General features: G+C 38.2%; 1 non-coding gene across 1 annotated transcript; it reads left to right on the plus strand.

Moving 5' to 3' along the window:
• The first annotated feature begins 15,423 nt into the window (after positions 1-15,423).
• Positions 15,424-15,526, plus strand: LOC122116611. Its single transcript, XR_006148998.1, has one exon. It is a non-coding gene; the product is annotated as a U6 spliceosomal RNA (small nuclear RNA).
• Positions 15,527-19,814: the final 4,288 nt, after the last annotated feature.

Consider the following 19,814-nt stretch of genomic DNA (forward strand, 5'->3'; position numbering starts at 1 on the left):
AAATCAAATATTACCTGCAATCCTGAACATAAGCCCAGTCTCATTCATTAGGCAGACTCTGGTGAAAGTGAGGGAGGGAGGGAGGAAGGAAGAGAGAGAAAGAAAGAGAGAGAGAATGATTTTTATAAAACAATCCAGTAAAAGATTCCATGAAAACATACTTCTATTTCACCAGAAATGCCTTAGATGACATGTAGTCCCCAGAGAGAATCCGAACTCCATGTTTTGGTTGTGTCCTGGAATCTAACTTAACTACTGATTGTCATTTTTCCATGAAGTGCAGAAATTCACAGGACTCACCGCAGCCCTCAGATCTGCATTTGGTGCCTGTGCTCCAACCTTAGAGATATATCCGCCTTCCCTGTCTCTCTTGGCTGATCTGTGATGATTTAGCCCAGCCAAACCAAAGAAACCATGCTTGATATTTATTCTAAGAGCCAACTTCTGCACAGCTTGGTTAATTCTGCTATATAATTTGAAAGTATAATGTAACCATACCAGGAGAGAAAAAAAATTAATTTCAGCAGCTATAGTTGATTCACACTGAACACATGCTTCTTTGTGTAAATGAGCTAGGCCTTTTGACTTGGAAATAAACCTTTCCCCTCACCCCTTCCTGTCAAAACAGACAAATTCCAGTGTGTTGAAATATGAGAATAGTGGGAAGGAGAAACATGGAACTATCCTTCACACCCAGAAGAGCCAAGCTTGGTCTTTCTTAAAAAGGCACTATGAGGAAATGCATGCACATAATATTAAACAGGTTCTGCTCATTCTGCCAGATGGAAAGATAATTCAAAGTGATTTCTATGTCCACCCTTATAGATTTTACAGTAGTCTTTTGGTATAATTCATTACCCTTTTCCTTTCTTTGTTCTTGAGTGGTATATTGGTATAGCAGCCTATGGTGTCTAAGAACCCTGCTGTAATGGAAAAGGAATGAGTATTGCCTTGCCTTGTTCCTATGAAATGAAAAATAAATCACTTAAAACAGACATATGAATCTGGGTTTAACAAGATTCAAGATAGCAGTGATGGACAGATGCTGCCTGATGTCCTGAGAGTATTCAACAAGAGGGCAACGGGATGGAGGAGCTCTGGTCCACAGTGACATTTTCATAGTTGTGGTTCTGAAATTCATTTCCATCATCACTTCAGGGAACAAGAAGGTTAATGACTTGAGTCACACTAACTGAACTCATACAGGCCTTTAGTATATATTGGTCACAGATCTATGACTTTACTAAAAAAAACAAAACCATAAAAAACCCATATTCCTATATACCACATTCCTACATTCCTTTTATGATAGAAAATCAACATGAGAAGCCAACTCATTTGCAATCTGCTTCCTGAACACCTAAGAAGGAAGGTGAATTTTCCCTTAAAATTGCCATCATAAATTTATATCGGCTCATAATCTCTATGATAACTAGTTATAATAGTGAGAAACACAAATAATAATAACAACAAATACATGGCCAACTTGCTTATATCAAGCAGTGAATCAACTGAAAGAATAGAGTATTTGTGTCAGTTGATCAAATTGTTCTTTTCCTCAGAAATTTAGAAACACTTTACAGACAGATTATTGATCTCTGGGTATCTTTTAAAAAATAATTTTTTTGTGTGTGTGCCAGAACTGCCGCTTGAACTCAGAACCTGGGTGCTGTCCCTTGGATTTTTCACTCTAGCACTTGAGCCATAGCTCCACTTCTGGAGCTTTTTAAAAAAAAAATTAGATATTAGAGACAAGAATCTCATGGACTTTCCTGCTTGGGCTGGCTTTGAACATCTATCCTCAGATCCCAGCCTGGTGAGTAGCTTGGAGTACAGTCATAAGTCACTGGCACCTGGATTTTGGGTATCTGGGTATCTGATTATCTGGTCTTCAGAGTCCATGCTTCTGTTAATGTCTTAACTATAGTATAGAAGAAAAACAATGGAATATTTCCTTTGAAGCTTAGTTTTCATTTTGGCCATGGAGATGACCTATCACTGAAGAAGATGGCTGATTATTGAGGGAAAAAACCATCATCATTTGTATTTGAATTTCATCTGGCTGGAAGATTTTTATTATCAAAAATATTTTGAGCCGGGCGCTGGTGGCTCACGCCTGTAATCCTAGCTACTCAGGAGGCTGAGATCTGAGGATCTTGGTTCAAAGCCAGCCTGGGCAGGAGAAACTGTGAGACTCCTATCTCCAATAAACCACCATAAAACCGGAAGTGGCGCTGTGGCTCAAGTGGTAGAGCACTCGCCTTGAGCTGCAGAGCTGAGGGACAGTGCTCAGGCCCAAAGTTCAAGCCCCACGACTAACCAAAAAAAAATTTTTTTTTTGAAAGGAGCACTACTTTACACCATGACTCAGAATCAGGAAATCCAAAAGCAATGGACCATGGCAATGGACCAGTTTGTTTATAATGTTAAATAACACCTTGTCTTTAAAAATGAAAACTCTATGAAATGTTCATTTTTCTGCCAAGTATATAATAAAAACCTTTAGCCATGTTTTGTATCTACATTCTCACTTATCAGCATAACTTAATGAAAAAGACAATGTTGAATATGTCCTCCCAATATGTATTAATAATAAGTTCAAAGTCCTGAATAAGGAAAAGTAATGTCAGATGGAAGAACAGAAGATAGTACTATTATACCCCTATAAAATCATGAATTTGGAGAATTATTCATTGGTAAGAGTATTGCTCTGGGAATACATGTCCAGGGGTTATCTCTAATATAACACTGGAATTAAACTAAGAATGAAAAGATTCCTCATTTTCTCATAGTTCTGGAGGATGGAAAGTCCAAAGGAAGTAGGTTGACAGATTTGAAATCTGATGACAGCTGTTTTGTCTGTTTCCAAGATGGCACCTTGTTGCTATGAGAGATGGATATTGAGTCCTCACATGGAAGAAGAGAGAAACATGAGAAAATTGCACCCAGTTAGTACCCATTTTCCACAGTTGATGACCTCCCTCATGAGTTTTATGCCTAAACAATACATTTCTTCACATTAGCAGACTGATGATTAAGTTTCAATACATTGATTTAGGGCAACATTTGGACCAAAGAATGTCCCAAAGTTTTAAACTTCTTAACTTTGAACACTTGATTTGTGGTCTGGAAATCAAAGAAAATAGAGGAAAGAATTAGCTCTTCTTTTGACTGTATTTATGAACCTTCTTGCTTAGAATCCTAGAGACATTACTTTGTTTTGGCGGTTATATTTGCTCTGTAATGAAGATAATTTTCACTGAACAAGAAATTTCTCAGAAAAGAATTTTGAAGTAGTTTTCCAGAAGATGTATTCCTTGATTCTTGGAGGTTTGTAATGCCTCTTTTGTCAGAGAACGTGGGAGGTTTTTTAATTTGTTTGAAGGATACTGCACCTTGTTATGCATGAAGGTGTTGGAGTTTATTTTAGTAGAAATTCAAATATAGCTACAGGGCTGTAAGTAGATGGTGAGTAAAGAAATGATTGGAGTCAAATATCAATTATCTGTCTCTCAGTTCAAAGTCTTCTTAAACCTATTATCTTTTGTGATGTTCAATGTTTCTAAAATTATGTCTTCTTTGCTATCTATATTAATAGTCTATTGTTGTATCCTGATTTATCCTGAAAATTAGTGGCTGACAACAACCAAAGAAAATTTATTATTTGACACCTTCTGTGGGTCATGACCTAGGATTTAGTTTGTCAGGTGTTTCAGCCTCCATGATGTTCAAGATAACAATCAATATTTCAACCCAAGCTCATCGCACATGTCATTGCTTGAACCAGGTCAGATACAGTTCAGAACCAGGACAGATACTCACTTAGCTGTTGGTGATTCTCCATAGGCTGTTAGATGTGTTTTTGTATCACTCTGAAGTCTAGCATGTCCTAAGGAGGAGGGAACATAGAACTGACTTCTTTAAAGGAAGTCTCTTAAAGTTACACAAAAACACATCCACAGAAATAAGGAATCATACTTGATACGTTTTTCAAAGGTATTTTTCAAGTGAAGTATGCCAGACCCAAAGAAACATAGATTGCATGGTTCCCCTCATTTTTAATCATTAATATATGTCTGGATAGTCCTAACAGGTGAGCAGAATAGCTCAATAGCTATGTACATATGATCATGCAAGATGATGCTAAGCAAAATGAACTCCAAGACATGGAAACAAGAAGTTTTTCATTGCTATTGTTTTTAATGTATTAGGTGATTTGTTTTTTCTTTTGTGTTTTTACCCCCTATGGTTTATCCCCTGCTGTCACTGTATTTGATTTTTGTACCCTGGGTATTGTATATATGTTTATCTGAATTAGGGAAGGGAAGGGGAACAACAGAACAGTGAGACAAAGGACAAGGGGAAACCAATGCAACAGTCATCCTCACAAGACAATATGTTGGAAATAAACTATACAATTTGGGGGAGGAAGATTGGGTAGAGGGAAAGTGGGAGAAAAATGAGGGAGGGGGGTAACAAGTACTACCAGAAAGGTACTCCCTTCTTTATGTAACTGTAATCCCTCTGTACGTCACTTTGACACTAAAATTAAATTAAAAAAAAAGAGGTTCCGGGAAGATGGCGGAGAAATGACTCAGGTCTCCTAATTAGATTCCATAAACTAGCTACACATAAGAAATATCTGCCGATCTTTAGAAAATGTTGGCTTTTCTGGGTCTATTGCCAGCCAGAATGAGTCTGAGAGTCTAATGTTTCATAGTCCCCCAGGGGATTCTGATGAATCGCATAAGCTGGACCACTGGGCAAACAATCCTCCTTGCTTCTGGTCCTGTAGTAATACTGCCTCTGCTTACCTGGAGGGACTGGCACCTGGATATGTTAGAAAGGCCTTTTAGATAAAACAATCAGGGGTACATCCCAGATCACTCTTGAAATAACAGCCACAGTGGTTATTAGAAAAATACCAGTGATATCCCATTGATTTCCAAGGATAGAAACAGCCTTAGAAGAAATTGCAACTGACAAGCTGCTTTGTTTTGGTCTCCCTTTCAGCAACCTAATGGACTCTGCTTTTTCTCAGAGCACTTGTCACGATTTCCTTTCCCTGTTTCTGCTTGCTAATCTTTCTGACATATTGACTGCATTGCTACATCTCATTTGTTCTTGGACCTCCCGGTTAAATTTTGGGTGAGGTACCCAATTGGCTCAAATAATAGCTACTATTTGACCAGAGATTGTATTATGGTTGTGGTTAGCAGAAGGCTGACTTTAAATTTATAATAAATGCTCAAATGAAATTGGTCTCTAAGGAGGTAGAATCATGTGGAAGTGAACACAAATTTGAGGACCTAACAATAAGGGAGCTTCATAAGCAGAACGGGATGTGTAAATTGTTCTGAGTAAATCAAGGTTTAGCAAAGCATAATAGACTCTTACAAAATTGTAAGATTTTACATATTTATGAGAAAGGATGCATATTATTGTAGGTCTACCTCACCTCTAACTTCTATGAGAGTTAGGATGAGCTCTGAATAACTATCACTGCTTCTGCCCATGGACATTATGTTTCTTATGACACAAATGGAAGGAATTACTATTGCATTGGAGAAATAACACCTAGATCCCTTGTTTCCTTGAACTTCTGCTGTAGGGCCCAAGTTACCAAGAATGTGAGGGTGTTTGGGCTTGTCCCCTTGAACAGTGATAGGAAGCAAGCCTTTTGACATATAAATCCTTGTCCTCTCTAGTTCAATAATGAGTGTCTCTAGAAAAAAAAATGAGGCCCAGACACTTGGGAGTCTGAAGTAGGAAGACTAAGTTCGAGGCCAGCCTGGGTAACGTAGTAAGACTTTGTCCCCAAATAAAAGTAATCAGGCTGTGGACATAGCTCAGAAATAGTTATTTGCTTTGTAGGCACAAGGGCCTTATTACTGACAGGAAACTTGCATGAACCAAACATGCTGGTTCTCATCTATAATCCCAGCTACTCAGGAGGTTGAGGCAGGAAGATCAAAATATCAAGGCCAGTCTGGGTTACATACTCAGTCCATAGGAGAAGGTCAGTGTCAGAACACTTGCCTAGAATGTGTAAGATCCTGGGTTCTAACCCTAGCACCACCCCTCCCACACACACACTAAGTAGCAAACAATGTAAGTGTCCATAAATTGACAGTTCCCTAATGAAAGTATCTTCAAGCCATACAAGAGTCAAGGGAAATTTACATTCTCTACAATATATGCTGGATTTTCCCTTATTTCATATAATCAGATAGAGACAAGTTTTAGAAATCAGCATAAAAATTCAATCATGGAGATTTAGGAAATGGCATTGATAATTGGGTGAATCATATTTTCAGGTTAAATTGAGCTTAAGGAGAAAACATTTCTTTCCTTTGTTTCTGGAGCCAGGAGAAGGTGGCTTATGCCTATAACCCTAGCTCATCACCAGTCTGAAATCTGGAAGATGCATAAATCAAGGCCAACCAGGGCTGGAAAGTTCACCCCTCTCTCTTCAAAATAACCAGCAAAAAACTCACTTTGGGTTCCACACTCTTTTTCCTCATTATTCCAAACTTAAAGTGTTCTCCCTTGAAAAAGTCAGATTCTGCTCTCAGAGATAGAAACCTTTAAAGATCATTTGGTTTCCCTTGGTAAAAGGAGCAGAAAAAAAAATGTATCAGCTCTCCCCATCCCTCGAATGAGATAGCAGAACTTGGAGAAGCCCCTCTGGTTATGGTTGTTTCTTGGATGAGTTCATCTCTGATTCTGTCTGGTTTACAGCCAGGCTGCATCTGAAACCCTGGCCAAGCTTTGCTGGCCCTTGGGTTCCATAACACACCGCCTGCAGCAGCATGAGCTGCAATCTTCGTCTGGGAACCCATGAAAGGGAGAACAGGACTGACTGGTATTTAGGGAACTAATTTCCTCCAGTCTAATAGAGCCTGTTAATTAAAGCTGCTCAAACTGTCAGGATGAGCAGTTCCAGAAAGATCTTCTTTGCCAAAGTGAGTGAAATGCTGTGCTAGGATTGATGGATATGCTCAAGTGTTGTTTGACAGCTCAAGGGGTCATGGTTTCTTCAATCTCTTTCTCTCTCTCTCTCTCTCTCTCTCTCTCTCTCTCTCTCTCTCTCTCTCTCTCTCTCTCTCTCTCTCTCTCTCTCTCTCTGTTGGAATTAGCAAGAGCCAAATGACTTTGAACTCTTTTTATCTCTCTGCCAAAGCAGCCCAAATAAATATTCCAGGGGCTGTGCAAGTGGATGAGACATGGCACAACATTTCTTGGAATTGCCATTAAACTTCTGTTCAAACTGTTCAGTTGTTGTCACTCCTGTAGTACAAAGTATGGGGAGGGATCCAATAGCCCTGGCTTCAAAATGTGGCCCAGACACTTCCTAATTACATGGTTCAAAACACCGTACTTAAACTTTTTTGCAGTTTTGTACTTAGAATGCTGAAAATGGTCTATCTCACATTTTTAGGACTAAATGGGATACTATGTGATCGCTTGATTTGGAACAGATATTTACTAATTTTAGCTTATTAATATTTTTTAGAGTGAGTTATCTTTTGGAGAAAAGCAAAAAGCATTCAAAATCAAGAAAAAATATTATAAAAAGTTTCTTCTTATTTCATAATAGATCCCATAGTAGAAAAACTGTACATATAATTTGATACATTTATCTGACAGAATATTTTTTAAAAATTAAAAGAATTCTATTTTAGAATAGATTTAGTGGTGTACTTTTCTATTTCCAATAGTTGGCAGGTGAGGCATGAGGATTATGAATCTGAGACCAGCATAGCCTACATAGTGAGACCCTCTCTCAAAAATAAAATCATACTTTATCCAGCTACCAGTGGCTCATGCCTATAATTCTAGCTACCCAGGAAGCTGAGATCTGATGATCATTTTTGAAAACCAGCTTGGGCAAGAAAGTGTGAGAGACTATTTTTGCCAATAAATAAAAGACCTGGAATTGGAGCCATGGTTCAAGTGGAAACAGCACCCTTGAGCACAAAAGCTCAGGGACAGCAACTAGGCTCAGAGTTTAAGCCTCAGAACTGGAAAAAAATTAAAAAATTAAGATATCAAGTTGAATATAAAAATAATCATTGCCTGTAATCCTAGCTACTCAGGAGGCTGAGATCTGGGGATCCTGCTTTGAAGCCAGCCCAGGCAGAAAAAACCATGAGACTCTTATCTCTCATAAACTACTCAGAAAAAAACAGAAGTTGCACTGTGGCTCAAGTGGTAGGGTGCTAGCATTGAGCACAGAGAGCCTCAGGACAGAGCCCAAGTCCAGAGATCAAGGCTCAGGACTTGTCAAAAAAAAGACAATAATTAAAATAAAATAACTAATTATTTGTTTTTGTATCAGTCTTGGAACTTGGGCATTGTCCTTGAGCTTTTCTGCTCAAAGACTGGTGTTCTGCCACTTGAGCAACAGCTTTACTTCGAGCCTTCTGGTGGCTAATTGGAGATAAGAGTCACAAGGATTTTCCTGCTCAAACTGGCTGTGAACTATGATCCTCAGATCTCTGCCTCCTGTGTGGCTAGGATTATAGGTATGAACCACTGGTTCCCAATTCATATTTTTTTATTTTTTATAGAAACCTCAAAAATGATTTATTACAAACAATGTTAACCCTTAATTCTTATGAGTGGGTTTATAGAACACATTTTATTCTATGTCCTTTATGTTAAGAAATTAAAATGCCTCACTTTCTTTTGTTCAACCTTTTCCTTAGTTTATGTATTATTATCATCAAATAGTTGTACAAGAGGATTTTCACTTACCATGTACATTTCTGTGTATAATCCTTCTTGATCAGTGTCAACCCTTCTATCATCCTCCATGCTTATCCTTTTCTTTACAATGCCAGGTTTCCTAGTTGACTTTCCATATGCGTTCATTGAGACTTATGACTGTATGTTCCCACCAGTCTTACTTCATTTATTTATCTTCCTTCCCATTAGCCTCTACCCATTGCAGTGAAGACTCATTTTATTCGCCTGTCCTTTAACTGTTCAATTAGATTGTCCCATGGAAACCCACAAGTTAGTCAGTTTGATCAATTTGCATATATGTTTATGATTTAGGTTAATCTCCACATGTGAGAGGAAACATGTGGCCTTGGTCTTTTCTGAGCTTGTCTTCTGCGGCACATGATGATTTTTTTCCCCCAGGTGTATTCATTTCCTGTTCTTCTTCCCAAATACTCCATTTGCTCTCCTACCACAATTCTCCCAAGCATCTATGACAAAGTCTTCATGCCCAGGCTCTCAAGATTGGGCTTTCGGCTGGCGTGGACTAAAGAGAGGCACGATTAAGACTAAAGAGAAGAAAATGATCCAAGTCACTTTTCTTCTACCTTCCAGGCATTTATGGTAGCAACTGTGTGGTCCTAGCCCACAACCAAAACACCAGCTGTGGTTCCTAGCTTTATCTAGTATTAGGGATCCTGTAACACTACCTTCTCCTTGAGTTTCTTCAGCCTAATGGACACAGAGGCTTTCTTGCTCTTGTTGAGCTTTAGTACCCTGTATTATCTGATTGGCTCATGATTCTTTATCCCCAGTGAAATCAACAACCTTATGTATTATATTCTGTCTAATTTGAGTTAATGAGAAGGATTTCTTTTGTCTCGATTGGATATCATTAAGAGGACCTCTAGCTTCGTGAACCACTCTTTCTCTACCAGTTCCTGAGTTCCAGTCATGTTGCTGTTGGTTATAATACCTAGACCACTCCCTGCCCCTCATAATAATTCCTATTCACTGTAAGAACTTGATTTTACCTTTGGTTCTTTCTTATTTAAAGACACAAAGGCAATTTCAAATAGTCATCTCATTTCTTCAATGCCCTAGGAATAGATGATACAGGAAAACCAACGAGAGAGTTTTCTATCTCCAGCTTTTCAAATCATATAAACTTATGTTACCAGTACTTCCTCCTAGATAATATTCATCAAGTCATGTAATAGAATATTCCAGAAATAGAAAAGAACCATCAGGCTTGCTCCATACAGTTTCAAGAGGCAATACTGGATTACGTCTAGGATTTGTGATGCACCTAAGTTACAACTTCATGTTAGCTCCTCACTGCACTCTGCAAAATGCAAGCTCTGGATCCCACAGGAATAGGAAAAGCTGGTGAATGTACCTCAGGTATGCTTTCTGTCTAGAATTTTGGTTCTGATGATAATTTTTTAAAAAATTTTTTTTGTCTATCGTGGGACTTGAATTCACAGCTTGAGCTTTTTGGCTCAAGGTTAGCACTCCACCACTTTGAGCCACAGCACCACTTCCTGTTTTCAGGTGGTTAATTGGAGATAAGAGTCTCATAGACTTTCCTGCCTGGGCTGGCTGGGAACTGTGATTCTCAGAACTTAGCCTCCTGAGCAGCTTGGATTATAGGCATGAGCCACCAGCAGCAGGCTGAGGATCACTGGGTTTTGCAGTCTACCCTGCCCCCAGAAGCCATATCCTCCATTGGTCTGTATAAATAGTATGGATTTCTGTAGGCTCTCTATGGAAATAATCATCACTGATCTGGGGGAAGAAAAAGTGAAGGTACCCATGGTAACATCTCTTATATACTGCAGTTTTTACTCACTTTTTCATATGCATTTTGTAAACCAAACATTAATGTTGAGGCATAGCTTAGGATCACAATTAGAACCAAAAATTTTAAGTAGGGTGTCAGGGTTGCACATCAGGAATTCAGCAATGTGGGAGATGAAGGTCAAAGGATTATAGTTTCAGTTTGTTTGGGACCAAATGACAAGTCCTTGTCTGGAAAAATAAACTAAAAATCAGATCAAAAGGACTGAGTTTGTGGCTCAGATGGTAGAGCATTACCTAAGCAGCCAGGAGGCCCCGAGGTCAAGCAAAAAAAATGCTGCCTTCCTCCCCAAAAAGTTTTCCTTTCTGAAAATTTGCAAGAAAAAGAGTTATTTTGTGGAATACAGTCTATTTTGTTAGACTCAGAGATAAAATAGGAAATAAGAAATTCACATTACTGAAAAGATATTTTACTTTCTTCTTTTTATTTCTTAGTTTTTTTTCAACCTGGATTTTTGCTATTTGATTCACTACCCAGGACCTGAAGAGTGTCTTTATATTTGCAAAGCTAAGCCTCAAACTGAATAATCTTATATCTTATAGATATATGATTGAGGTATGTTTTTCTCCTTAAGGATTCAATTCCTCTCCCCCCCGCCCCACTACCAAGGGCAGAACTGTTTCGCTTGTAAAATGTCTCAGGGAATAAATATCCATGTACTATGGAAATGAAGCATGAGAAAGATGGCAGAGATTAGAGGGAATGTCACATGTCTGTTTCTACCGCCCCATGTTTCAGAAAAACTGGAAATATTTATTTACCCATTTACCTACCTATCTACCTACCTACCTACTAATGAAGGGACAGCAGTTAAGTAAAATGAAGACTATTTATAAGAATGGTCACCCTTGTACTGCAGCTACGTGTCATAAACACCAGTGTGTCACAGCCACTTGAGGCTGGAGAATGGCAATAATCTTTCTAAAAGGAAACATGACTTAAAACTGGCAGCACCAGTGGTTATGAACAGAGATGATGTGAAGGGAGACTTTAGGTCTCAGATTACTTAAGGTTATTTATCAGAACACAATTGTACGACTTGAACAGTACAGATTCCTCATTACGTATTCTCTGGGTTGAAGTACCATTCAGTTTTCAAATTGTCTTACAGAAAATGCAAAAGCTAAAGGAGCTGTACATGGAGTCATTTAGCAGCAAAATCTTTTTATTGCAGACTTTTTTCTTTGCTCTCTCATTTCTCTCTGACAAACCCAGCCTCTCAGAATGGAACCTGTAGTCATATCATCATCGTCATCATCATCACCACTACCATCATCATCATCACCATCACAAACAATATCAACAATTTCATCATCACCGTCACCACCACCACAACTATCGTCATTATCATCACTACTATAACTGATCATTTTTTATTAGTAGTATCACCAAGTTTAATTTATGCAACCCAAAAGTTAGCAGCTCAAAGAATCATTTTAAATAATAACTTGGACCCTAGAGGCATATGGAAATACTAGGAATCTGAAATGCATTAAGTTTGAGGTACTTTTTTCATAGGCTGAGTCTTAGTAGTCAGTAGCTTAATCATAAGAATATTCTGAGGAATTTAAGGTATTTTAAGGCAGAGCATAGTTGGTAATGGGCACACTATTTTTATTCTAGCACAGCAATAAAATATGTACATACATCAATCAATTGACAGAGAGATATGAATTTTGATTTCCTCCTTTTATAGAGAGAGCAATACTATGATAAATATTATAGCCTTGAGCCCAGCACTGGTGGTTCACATTTCCAATCATATTTACTAAGGAGGCTCAGATCTGAGGATCGAAGTTTGAAGTCAGCATAGGCAGGAAAGTCCATGAGATTCTTAGCTCCAATTAATCATCAAAAATTGGAGATGGAGCTATGATTCAAGTGGTAGAACCCTAGTCTTGAGCAAAAAAAAATGGTGAAGGATAGCACCCTGGATGATTAGCTGCAAGAAGGTCCAGCACACACAAATGTACTGGAATTAGAGTCAAATCTTTAGAAAGTGTGCTTAGTTTACAAAAGTGGAGTCAGTGTTACATCTATTATTGAGAGCAGTATTCCCCAGACAGAAGAATGCCAATAGCTAGTTTATCACCCAAACTCTCCAGAGAGTCACTGGGCCAAAGTTACTGGAGAAAAGGATGATGACCCTGACCTGTTATAACTGGGTTTATCCAGAGGAATAGAATCACTAGGATGTACAGATATCATTCAGTATTGGTTTCTACACACGTTCCTCACCAAGAGAACCCACAATTCAAGGATACCCAAGTCCCTTGTGTAATGTGGCAGAGCATTTGCATAGAACCTATCCAGGTTCTCCTTCATATTTTATGCCAAATATAGTCTACTAGTGATACCAAATACTGTGTAAATATTACACAACTAGTTGATACATTATATTGCTTAGGGAATGGTGGCAAGAGCAATGTCTGGACACACTGACATAATGAGAGTAGTTGTCACTACAACACAGATCCATTGTTGGAGGCAATTATGGGTGTGGAACTCCCAGATACAGAAACCCTGGAGGAAAAATATCTGTGAAGTCTATCTATCTATCTATCTATCTATCTATCTATCTATCTATCTATCTATCTATCTATCTGTCTGTCTGTCTGTCTGTCTGTCTGTCTGTCTGTCTGTCTGTCTATCCACCCATCTACCTATCTACCCATCTATCATCTATCATTTATATCTATCAATCAGCTATTTATCATCCATCTATCTATCTGTCTGTCTGTCTATCTGTCTGTCTATCCACCCATCTACCTATCTACCCATCTATCATCTATCATTTATCTATTTATCTATCTATTTATCAATCAGCTATTTATCATCCATCTATCCATCATCTTTCTTCCTCTTTCTACTCCTCCTCCACCTCATTACCATCTATTTTAGAAAGAGAGTGAGGGAATAGTTCATGTGGTGATAAAGATGAAAAGTTCCATGATTTTCTATCTGTACACAAGGGATCCAGGTTTAATCTGACTTAAAGGGCCCGAAAATCAGAATAACTGATGGTGCAAATCCTAGTCCAAGAACAAGAGAAGTTGAAATGGATGTGTAACTCACACATTCCACCTTCCTCTTCCATCTGTTCTCTTCAGACCTTCAGTGGGTCTGATGACGGCCAACCAGATAGGAGAGATTACTCTGTTTTATTTACTCTGTTGACAGCAATGCCAATCTCTTTGGAAAACACTCTCTACAACATACCCAGAAACAATGTTTAGTTGGGGACCCTGTGGCTAGCTGAGTAGATACACAAAATGAATCTTGCAGCTGGGTTGATGAGGGTAAAACATCAGTCTCAGTCCTTGGCCAGCAGGCTATTCAGAGCCATAAAATGCCAGGGCCTGCTGTTATCCCTTTGGGTAAAACTTATTTCCATTTCACAGCTGAGGTAGGAAGCGAAGCAGGACTACTTTGTACTTGGATTGTCTGTTTGGGAACACATTTGATGGAGCGCCTAATAAACAAAATCTTGTGGTTAGCGCTGCCTCCATCCCAAGCTACTATTCAGAACCACAACTGTTCACATCCTGCAGATACAATTTTGAGCAGCAAACAAATAAATAAGATTTTGTGTTCTGTATTATTACAGCTTCAAGGTGAGGAATTGGACGAAAGTTTGAAGCATCAATCTCAGTGTTTGCTCTTTTATGGTCCTAAGCTCAATTTCCCAGCATCTAAAAGAGAGTTGATAATTTATATATCATTTGAAACTCTATAACACATTATTTATGTTTTGATATGGGAGCAAGAAGACTGCAACTTAATATTGACTGGACTATCCAGCGAGACTGAATGTGGAGGCTGAACGTGAGCATTGGAAACTGTTTAGAGTTTGCCGAGGAATAAAATAGGCAGAATGATAGTTTGAGAAGCCGATCACAGACAATAGTCTACAAATTGATGCAACGATTCTATATTAGGAAACCGAGCAAATAACTTGATGTTATTGGTATTATTTTTATCTTTTTTCCGTGTGAGAAATATAATAACGTCTGTTTCTAGCAGGATGGTAAAATAGACATCTTGGAAGACTTTAAAAAACAGTTTAAAATGTTAGTTTAAAAATATAAGGTGGGGTAGACAAGAAAATCTTTTGAAAAATCAGAGAAAAATTATGTCAAAGTGGTAACTCAGACAAATAAATGACATTTACACATAAGTTATTTGCTGAACTGTAGTAACCCACTTGCTTTTAAATGTTAGGGTATAGGGCTTAGAGGAAAACAGAGAAATAAGCAGAAACCTATGTTCTGAAAAAATAAAAGGCATCTAGTAGGACAGTCCATCTATGTTACCAAGATAAGTGGGGAAAAGCCAGCCCTCACTCCATGCCCTCAAAAGACTTCAGGAAATAGGTGTACTTAGGCACAAATGTTCTTACCACATTTAAGCAGGCTGAAAAAGAAATTTATCCAGGTTTTTTTGTGTTGGGTAAAGTTTTGCTTGGGAAGAGGTAGGTGATAAGTTAACATTCCCTGAATGATCATTCAAACCGGGCTCAGGACACAAGTTAAAGTACTTCTAAGTTTGATCTGTCACCAGGAGCCTGGAAGAGGCAGATGTGAGAAATCTGGGGGTCACCCACTTTAATCAGACACTCCATGAGACTCCCACAAGTAGGCTTTCAAAGACTATGGATTCATGCTTAAAGAAAACAAATAAAGAAAAAGAGTAGAAATGATTCAAAGACATTGAAAATAGATATATTTATATGCAAATATTCTTACTATACTTGAAAACCTTCAAAGATAGAATGGAGTCTTCATGCAGAAAGAAAACCATTATAGAACAATAAATGTTAAAAGTAATAACAGTGCTTACTCTGGCAATTTGTATACTAAGCTTTGAGAAATACAGAGAAGATTAACATGGCCCCTGTGCATGGATGACATGCAAATTTGTGAAGTGTTCCAGGGTTTGCTTAGTTACTACAAGCTGTCTGGAAAAAGTAATAATAATAATAATAATCACAACTCAGAAATGAACCTTTAATCATGCAAAATAACAGTATGAAGTAGCAGATTATATGTGCATGTATGTGCCTTAATGCTGTGATTTGGATGCAGAGTCTCCTGCTCTTGTTTGGCCTTGTCACTCAAAGCTGGTTCTCAACCATTTGATCTATACCTTCATTTTCACTTTTTAGTTGTCTAGTTGGAGGTAAAAGACTCCTGAATTTGTCTGCCTGGGCTGGATTTGAACCTTAATACTCAGATCTCACCCTCTTGAGTAGTTAGGGTGACCACAGGTATGAGTCACTGGCACCTGGCTACTAGATTATTTTTAACTAGTAACAAGATAAAATCTTGCAAAAATTTATTGAAAAATTGTTTAGAGGACAGGATTGCCAAATATAATATTGACTGAGATAATGTTATTCCAAAATTCAAGAAATGATCTATTTCCAATTATGTTAAATAACATTTTGATTATAAAATATTAAATTATGTGTCAATATACATATATATATATATATATGTATATACTATATAGTGTAAGAAACTGAGTCATGAAGTTATTAGAACAAAGGGCAGAAAGCAAACTCAACAGACCAGAAGGCTTTATTCAGGAATGAAGCCTGGGAAGGGCTACCAAGTCTCCTTCAGCCTGGCTGAAGGGGAAATGGCACCCTCCCCCTTATAACTAGAGCTCTAAATATTAGGCAGTGAAATCAGGAGGATGGGAAGATGGAGGTGGGGTGAGATGGAGGCAGGGTGGGTGAGCAATGCTATGTTGACTGAGGAGTTTCAAGGTCTCAACAGCTTCTGTGTTAATCAGGGGCAGCCTCAGCCTCAGCTGTGGCCTTGGTCTCAGGCTGTCTTCCAAGACCCCACTGGTTCATTTCTTCAGTGGGAGTGGAGGGAAGATGATTCAGTGACTGGACAGCAAGGAAAGTTCTAAGATATGGCTGTCCGAGGGAGGTGGGTGCTTTAGGTTAAGTCATTTTCCATCATTCCTGACACGAGAAAGGCACAAGAAACAAGGGTAAGGGGATGATGTCCTGTCTGGCTACTTCCTTGTGATGTGGGGTGGTGAGGGGAGTAGGGATCTTATGCTATCAGAGTCAGGTCTTAAACTTTGGAGCAGAAACATGGCTTTGCCTTGTTGCTGGGTTGCTGAGAGACAGCTGTTATGTAGTTGGTCACGTACTTTTTGTGGATCTGACTTGAGCTACAGAGGATTAAATCTGCAATGATAAAAGACTTAAAAGTAGTTATGTTGAGGGCTGGGAAGGTGGCTCAGTGGTAGAGAGCTTGCCTTGCTTGCATGACCCCTGGGTTCGATTCCTCAGCACAACATAAGCAAAAAGAAAAAAGCCGGAAGTGGCACTGTGGCTTAAGTGGTAGAGCGCTAGCTTTGAGCTGAAGAGCTGAGGGACAGTGGTCAAGCCCAGAGTTCAGACCCCACGACCGGACCCCCTCAAAAAAAAGTGGTTATGTTGGAAGTTTGAAACAATAACTTATTAAACAATTTAGTTGGTTATCTCCATTGTATACTAAGCAAGATTGACAGCTTTGTAAATGGCACTAGATCATATACAAGAAGGAACACATGGATGCCATTGCTTGATTTTTGTTTTGTTTTTTATCCAAGGTGGCTTATATACTTGGGGAACAGAGCTATTAATAGCAAACCTTTTACATCCATGTGTTAATTTTCATCTTAGGAAAAAAAATCTTAGATTAGTTTATTTATTTTTTTTTGACTGCCAAAAGCAGAATCTTTATTAGCAAATAGCAGGGTCAGGAGACCCTAAAGCACTGGTAGACTGTGGGGTGCCATTCCTCAGCAATTCAACTCTCGGTTAGTGCTTGAGCCACAACACCATTTCCGGCTTTTTCTGCTTATTTGGTGCTGAGGAATTGAACCCACGGCCTCATGCATGCAAGGCAAGCACTCTACCACTGAGCCACCTTCCCAGCCCCTTTAGATCAGTTTTTAAATTGCAATTACATGCTAATATTACCATCTTATAAGCTCTGTCTTATAAAACTCAATGCATACACCATCTTCTACTTACACCATCTGCTACTTACATTGTGTGGTTTGTCTTAATGTCTCCTTTTTTTCTATTTTGAACCAAACATTTTAGACAATTCTTTCTTCCCCAGTCCTCTCTTATCTAATCGAAACCATTTTTTCCTATTTCCTCAATTCTTTTTTTAATTAATTAATTAATTTATTAAACTGTGAAAATACCATACATAGGGGTTACAATTACATGAGCAAAGTAATGAGTAAATTTCTTATCAAGCATTGTTGCCTCCTCCTTTGTTTCCTCCCCCCAACCCCCACCCCCCGCCACTGCCAAAGTTGTAAAGTTGTAAAATTCGTTTTTTGACCTAAGGTCTTGTACATCTCATTTTGCAAAGCCTTAACCAAGGTCTTGGCCCTGACTGTCAGCTAAGAGAATCAGGACTGCAGAACAAAAAAAGAATGGAGTCAGGAATGAAGAAGGAAAAAGACTGGAGCATAGGGAACTTCCAACCAGTTGTCACTTCATTTTGTTTTAAGAAATATTTTAACTACTTGGTATTGGGACCAGATGAAGGCAGAATGGTGATATAATTTCCAAGGATTTTAGATCCTTGACATTGGGTGTGGCTGAGAAGATGCTTCCATTGGTGGCTAGATCACGGAGGCTTAAAAAACCTTTTTATTGTAAAGATACTGTACAGAGGGGTTACAGTTACATGAGCAAGGCAATGAGTCCATTTCCTATTGAGCATTGTTACCCCCTCCTTTGTTTTTCCCCTACCATCCCTTTCCTCCCCACTTCCCCAACTCCTCCCTCCCCCTACACAGTTGAAAAGTTCATTTTCAACATGGTGTCTTGTACATCTCCTTGTTACAATGGGTCCACCTGAATCCTTATTTCAGCATTTTGTTATTTCTCAATTACACTGCACTGCCATGCCCTTCTCACTCTGATGAACTGGAACCCTGGAAACTGTAACCAAAACAAATATTCTTCCTTGTAAGTTGCTCATATCAGGCATTCTGTCACAGCCAAAAGGAAACTGCTAGATGCTGTATGGTATAATTTCCTTTACATGAAAGCATGTTTTCAGAAACTACAAGCAGATTACTGATTTTCTGAGAGTGTGTGTAGGGAAGTAGGTGGCAGGATGGAGATAAAATGCACAAAGGCAGAAGTCATTTTTAGGGGATGTTACAAATATTCTAAAAATTGTGATGAGAAGTGGGTGAATATTTTTTAGCATATGACTTATATCTCAAGAGTTTTTATATTGATTAATTAATTAGTGCTGGTACTGGAGTTTGAACTCAGGGCCTGGATGCTGTCCTTTAGCTTGTTTTCAATCTAGGGTGGTGCTCTACCAATTGAGCCACTTCTTTACTTCCAGGATTTGGATGATTATTTGGAGATAAGAATTTCAAGGATTGAGAACTGAAATCCTCTGATCTTAGCCTGCTGAGTATCTAGGATTACAAGTATGAGCCAGTAGCCCTGGCTTTCATAAAACTCTTAAAGCTAACTAGAATGTAGAAAGAGACAGGTAGTTTCAAAGCTAATCAAAACATGCAAAAAGGAATGAAAAGATAATTATAGTGACAAAATGTGCTCAGTCAAGTTTACGTTATAACCACAATATCATAAAGATAAAGTCTATATTGTAAAATCTTTTAGAAACATAAAAATTAACAAATGGAGGAGAAGAGTTAGTTGAAAACAAACTTCTCTTAGAAAAGATAGGTTGTATAAACAACAATAAAATAGGATACAGAAGACTCATATAACATAATTTTCAAGGTTTACCTAATATATAGAACAGTACTTTATATCAAAGGTATTAGGCTTTATTGTAAACATAGCAGAAATTCAACAAAATATGATATTTTAGTTTATAAAAGAAATCTCACAAATAGCAAAAAATATCCATATATATTTGTGCAACTATACTATGCTTACATTTATTCTACAGTGCACAAAAATAAGAATGAAGGACTCATATATACTCACTTAATATTGAAGAACCAATTGCATATGACCCAAGCCCAGTACCCAACATACACAGGTATATATAATGTAATTGTGAGACTGTTTGAGAGGACTGAGAAAGGAAAACAGAATAATAAATTGATTCATGTTGTTTTCAAAAAGAACAGTAATACCTGGCTTCTCTTCAGAAAGCAAAAATGAGGCTATAAGGCCATAGCATAACATATTTAAAGCCTCTGGATA

The sequence above is a fragment of the Dipodomys spectabilis genome, unplaced genomic scaffold (assembly GCF_019054845.1).
Source record: "Dipodomys spectabilis isolate Male_0828 unplaced genomic scaffold, ASM1905484v1 ptg000136l, whole genome shotgun sequence".
Lineage (NCBI taxonomy): Eukaryota > Metazoa > Chordata > Mammalia > Rodentia > Heteromyidae > Dipodomys > Dipodomys spectabilis.